We start from the raw sequence: 6,000 nt of genomic DNA on the forward strand, positions 1-6,000 counted from the left end.
AATAAACAAATGGGACCTAATGAAACTTAAAAGCTTTTGCACTACAATGGAAACTATAAGTAAGGTGAAAAGACAGCCCTCAGATTGGGAGAAAATAATAGCAAACAAAGCAACAGACAAAGGATTAATCTCAAAAATATACAAGCAACTCCTGTAGCTCAATTCCAGAAAAATAAATGACCCAATCAAAAAATGGGCCAAAGAACTAAACAGACATTTCTCCAAAGAAGACATACAGATGGCTAACAAACACATGAAAAGATGCTCAACATCACTCATTATCAGAGAAATGCAAATCAAAACCACAGTGAGGTACCATTACACGCCAGTCAGGATGGCTGCTATCCAAAAGTCTACAAGCAATAAATGCTGGAGAGGCTGTGGAGAAAAGGGAACCCTCTTACACTGTTGGTGGGAATGCAAACTAGTACAGCCGCTATGGAGAACAGTGTGTAGATTTCTTAAGAAACTGGAAATAGAACTGCCATATGACCCAGCAATCCCACTTCTGGGCATACACACTGAGGAAACCAGATCTGAGATACGTGCACCCCAATGTTCATCGCAGCACTGCTTATAATAGCCAAGACATGGAAGCAACCTAGATGCCCGTCAGCAGATGAATGGATAAGGAAGCTGTGGTACATATATACCATGGAATATTACTCAGCCATTAAAAAGAATTCATTTGAATCAGTTCTAATGAGATGGATGAAACTGGAGCCCGTTATACAGAGTGAAGTATGCCAGAAAGATAAAGACCATTACAGTATACCAACACATATATATGGAATTTAGAAAGATGGTAGCAATAACCCTATATGCAAAACAGAAAAAGAGACACAGGTGTACAGAACAGAATTTTGGACTCTGTGGGAGAAGGCGAGGGTGGGATGTTTTGAGAGAACAGCATCAAAACATGTATATTATCTATGGTGAAACAGATCACTAGCCCAGGTTGGATGCATAAGACAAGTGCTCGGGGCTGGTGCACTGGGAAGACCCAGAGGGATCAGGTGGAGAGGGAGGTGGGAGGGGGGATCGGGATGGGGAATACATGTAAAACCGTGGCTGATTCATGTCAATGTATGACAAAAACCACTACAATATTGTAAAGTAATTACCCTCCAACTAATAAAAATAAATGAAAAAAATCATCCTCAATAATTATCAGTTATACTTAATATATATGTATATATGTTCAGTTCAGTCGCTTAGTCGTGTCCGACTCTGCAACCCCATGAACTGCAGCACACCCAGGCCTCCCTATCCATCACCAACTCCTGGAGCCTACCCAAACTCACATCCATTAAGTCAGTGATGCCATCCAACCATCTCATTCTCTGTCATCCCCTTCTCCTGCCACCTTCAATCCCTCCCAGCATCAGGGTCTTTTCTAGTGAGTTAGCTCTTTGCATCAGGTGGCCAAAGTATTGGAGTTTCAGCTTCAACATCATTCCTTCCAATGAACACCCAGGACTAATTTCCTTTAGGATGGACCAGTTGCATCTCCTTGCAGTCCAAGGGACTCTGAAGAGTCTTCTCCAACACCACAGTTCAAAAGTATCAATTCTTCAGCACTCAGCTTTCTTTATAGTCCAACTCTCACATTCATACATGACTACTGGAAAAACCATAGCCTTGACTAGACATGTATATATGTAACCATGTATTGATATGGATATGGTATATGTGGGATACCGTATATCCCAATTACTGTAAAATCATTTTCATTATGTAGAAATAAGAAAAATTCAGAAAAATGGAAGCTAATATATGCTGTGGAATTAGTTAATTAACTAATAACCATAGTATGATATATATATGTAACCATATGTATGTGTAATCATATATAATTATATGTAATTATATATATATATATATACCTATATATATATATATAAAACCATAATGGTTGAGGGTGGGAGAATATGAGTAGTTTTTCTATTCTCTTTTTCATCTTCTTGAAATTTTATTATACTTTTATTTTTTTAAGTGTTAACATATAAAGATATGTAAGAATGACATTTTCTTTTTGAAAACAGAGAGCTGGTAAAATCCTTTCAAACTATTTGTTCCTATTCACCACTTTGGAGTTGTGTGTGGCATCGACATTGATCCATTGGTTGTATAAAGCAAAACATAGCAGATGATAAAGATGTGGTAGGTATCTCATTTCTCCCCTGGTGAATCAGAAAATGTTGTCTTCTGTTATGAATATTGTTTGAAGAACTAAGGTTTTGATAAGAATTAAGTGTAAATGGTATCATCTCTAAGAAGCAACTATAGGTAACTGAATACACTCTGCTCTAACTGTTGTTTACTACATGGGTTTCTATGCAAATGTAAATAACCTTCTGTAGCAAAGGTGTTTTATATTACAGGATATTTTTATATTCACACCTCATAAGAGAATAAGATAAAAGATATATGGTTTTCTGGCTCAGGTCTGTTTAATTCAGTAGATAGTCCCCTGAAAAACAACAACAACAACAAAAACTTTATAAAGATTGTTATCAAGCATAGGGATATTCAAATGCTGAAGCTCGTAACTTTACTTCTCAAAATTTTAGAGAAGTTGAATCTTAAAGCTCAGGACGTTTAGTGTTTTCAGTGGTTCAGAAACCAAGATTTGGGGGTGATAACTGGGAAGTTGGAAAAGATAATAAAACTTTTAAATAAAGCTATGTTCTTACTTCTTCCATACCTACTACTTTACGTCTAAAGGCAAACTTTATCTCCAGTTGACTGCAGCATCACGGAATCAGAGAACTTTCATGGAAGATACATCTGTTCTTTCCTCCCCAGTGGCCAGAGCACAGGTCCAGGCTTAAGGATCAATGGAATCATAAGAACAACTCAGAAGTACAAAGTTAACATTAAAGAGACAGTGATTCGTCCATGTGCCATAGAACAGACACATAGAGAGATTTAGGAAATAACAAGAAATAATGGAATGACTAGGACCTGGAATCTTGAAGTGAAAGAAGGAAAAGGAGAGTTGAGAAAAAAGGAGGAAAGCAGATCCTAGTCTCAAATATTTCTGGTTCTAGGACGTCATGGATACTTGGATGAAAATACTGATACCTAGTTAATACTTTCCTCTGCTTCAAGCATCTGTTGAGAATAGACAATGCTAACTAAATACTGAAGCACAAATATCTGAGATCAAGTCAGCCACTGTTCTGATAGGATAATGGAAATGAGAACAAAATGCCCAAATAATGTGAAGAAAAGAAAGAAAGCCAAGGAAACCTTAGGTCTAAGCTATGAAGCAGTGGGAATAACAGAGGTAAATCTCCAAGCTAAAAGTTATACCCAACACTATTGATTTTTTTTTTCCAAGCAGAAGTGTCACTATATGATAAGTATAATGGTAGAAATTATAGAAATCAGAATATGGGGAAACTTCCACACATGACATCCTTTTGAGGATCTCAAAAACTAGCAACAGGAAGGAAAATTTTACAGAAAATTTACTGAAAGGCAACCAGTGCTCAAGAGGTATTAGGCTTTAAAAACCCAAATTTCTCTGGAGTAACACTCGACTCATATATGCTTAAAAGGAAATGCCTTTTGCAGTACAAATGGAGATGCAGCTCTTGTATCAAGAGAAACTGTAAAATCCAAGGGAATTCTGATGATTCCTTCTCTACTTCTAATTAATTTTATCAGACTGATTCAAAATAAAGATTATTTAAGGAAGGCAATCTGCAGATTAAGATAAACAGAGCATCATTATGGAATGGTAAGTATATTAGGCTAAAATACAATCTCTGTGGGGGTGAGTAGTGGGAAACGGGGGTCAAGAAATTAGATTGGGCTGAATTATTTCAGAAATAAATGTTGTGCTATATGATCAGGTTCTCATGAAAAGAGAAAAAAAAAAAAACATGAACATATGAGAAGTATAGTTTTCTACTGAAATAGATAAACTGATATATAACCACACTGTACAAAGTAATAATGTAATTTAGTCTGAGTAGAAAAATATATGTTCTTAATATTTGCAAATGATGTGAGTGACAAAGGATTAGTCTCCAAAATTTACAAACAGCTCGCATGGCTCAATACCATAAAAACAAACAACATAATCAAAAAATGGGAAGAAGACCTAAATAGACACTTCTCCAAAGAAGACATACAGATAGCCAAGGAGCACATGAAAAGATGTTCAAAATCACTAATTTTTAGAGAAATGCAAATCAAAGCTACAATGAGATACCACCTCACACCAGTCAGAATGGCCACCATCAAAAAATCTACAAACAGTAAGTGCTGGAGAGGGTGTGGAGAAATGAGAACCCTACTATGCTATTGGTGGGAATGTAACGGGTAGAGCCACTGTGGAGAATAATGTGGAGGTTCCTTAAAAAACTAAAAATAGAGCCACCATATGATGCAGCCCTGCCACCCGGGCATGCAGCCACAGAAAACCTTGGTTTGGAAGTGTACATGCAACCCAAGATTCGTTGCAGCACTGTTGACACTAGCCAAGACACGGAAGCAACCTAAATGTCCACGACAGAGAAATGGATAAAGAAAATGTGGTACACACACACAGTGAAATATTATTCAGCCATAAAAAATGAAACAATGCCATTTGTAGTGGACCTAGAGATTATCATACTAAATGAAGTAAGTCAGACAGACAGACAAAAATATATCACTTACACATGGGATCTAAAAAATGGATACAAATGAACTTATCTACAAACAGAAGCAGACTCACAGACTTGGAGAATGAATTTACGGTTCGCAGGAGGGAAGTATGAGTAGAAGGGATAGAGCCCGAGTTTGGGGTTGACGTGCACACACTGCTGTATTTAAGAGAGATAGCCAAGAGGGGCTACTGCATAGCCCAGGAAAACTTGCTCAATATTCTCTAATAACCTAAATGGGAAAAGAATTTGAAAAATAATGGAAACTTTTTTAAAATTTAAGAACGTTCATAATTTTAAAAAGGAAAATATATGTTCTTATATGATCAATCTGTGTTTTGGAATCTGTCTCTCTGCACTGCGTGGTCTTTGGCTTTCAACCTAGAGATGCAAAAGGGAAGGAAGGAAGAAAGGAAGGGAGGGAAGGAAGGAAGGAAACCAAAAATATGGCATTCTTTTAAAATCTCCATGTTGAGAATATTCCAGTTAGCACTGTTTCCAAATTTCTACCCCCAATTCTGTAGTTCTTTATTTTAGAGTATATTAACTATCAATTTACTAACATCTAACTTACCTCAGGTACACGGCAGAAGAGGATCCTTTATCTACACATTAAAGAACCATCGTGACCTCAGTCAAGGAGGCAAGTTTAGTGGCGAATGAAGAACTTCATTTTATTCAAGAGGCTTGTGGGGAAATACATTTTAATTAAATTCATCTCAGTATTTCCTTTCCCCCATTAATAAAAGCTTAAATTGATAAGTATGGTTATTTTTTCTGTGTGGAGAGGTGCTGGGGTAGCACATTTTTTAATCCATTCATCTGTCATTGGACACTTAGACAACCTAAGTCTTGGCTGTTTTTCACATAATTATTTCGTACTCTTTGGCTATGTACTCAGAAGCAGAATTGCTGGATCACAGGGACCCTCCACACTGCTTTTCATAGCTGCTGCACCAGCCTATGTTCCCACCAACAGGGCACAAAACGTTTTTTGTCAATTTTGGAACAGCCATTCTAACAGGTGTGACGTGATAGCTCATTATGGTTTTGATTATCATCAGGTTTTATTTCCCTGATGATCAGTGATGTTGAGCACCTTTTAATGTGCCTTTACCAAGTTTCCAATTAGACTTGGGGGGGGGCTTTTTACTGTTCCATGTAAGAATTATTTACATACTCTCAATACAAGTCCCTTATTGGATATGAGTGTGTTAGTCTCTCAGTCGTGTCGGGCCTTTTGTGACCCCATGGACAGTAGTCCTCCAGGCTTCTCTGTCCATAGAATTCTCTAGGCAAGAATACTAGAGTGGGTAGCCATTCCCTTCTCCAGGGGATC

General features: G+C 37.3%; 1 protein-coding gene across 2 annotated transcripts in view; it reads left to right on the top strand.

The window, feature by feature from the left end:
* The window catches only part of LOC122680009 (membrane-spanning 4-domains subfamily A member 5-like), a 42,273-nt gene extending 36,854 nt beyond the window's left edge, over positions 1-5,419 (top strand). For both annotated transcript variants that reach the window (XR_006336629.1, XR_006336602.1), the window contains 2 exons: positions 2,046-2,163; positions 5,241-5,419. The gene's annotated coding sequence lies outside the window, so the exon portion shown is untranslated. The remainder of the gene's footprint in view (positions 1-2,045; positions 2,164-5,240) is intronic.
* The last annotated feature ends 581 nt before the right edge of the window (positions 5,420-6,000 follow it).

Source organism: Cervus elaphus, chromosome 1 (assembly GCF_910594005.1).
Source record: "Cervus elaphus chromosome 1, mCerEla1.1, whole genome shotgun sequence".
In the NCBI taxonomy this organism is placed as follows: domain Eukaryota; kingdom Metazoa; phylum Chordata; class Mammalia; order Artiodactyla; family Cervidae; genus Cervus; species Cervus elaphus.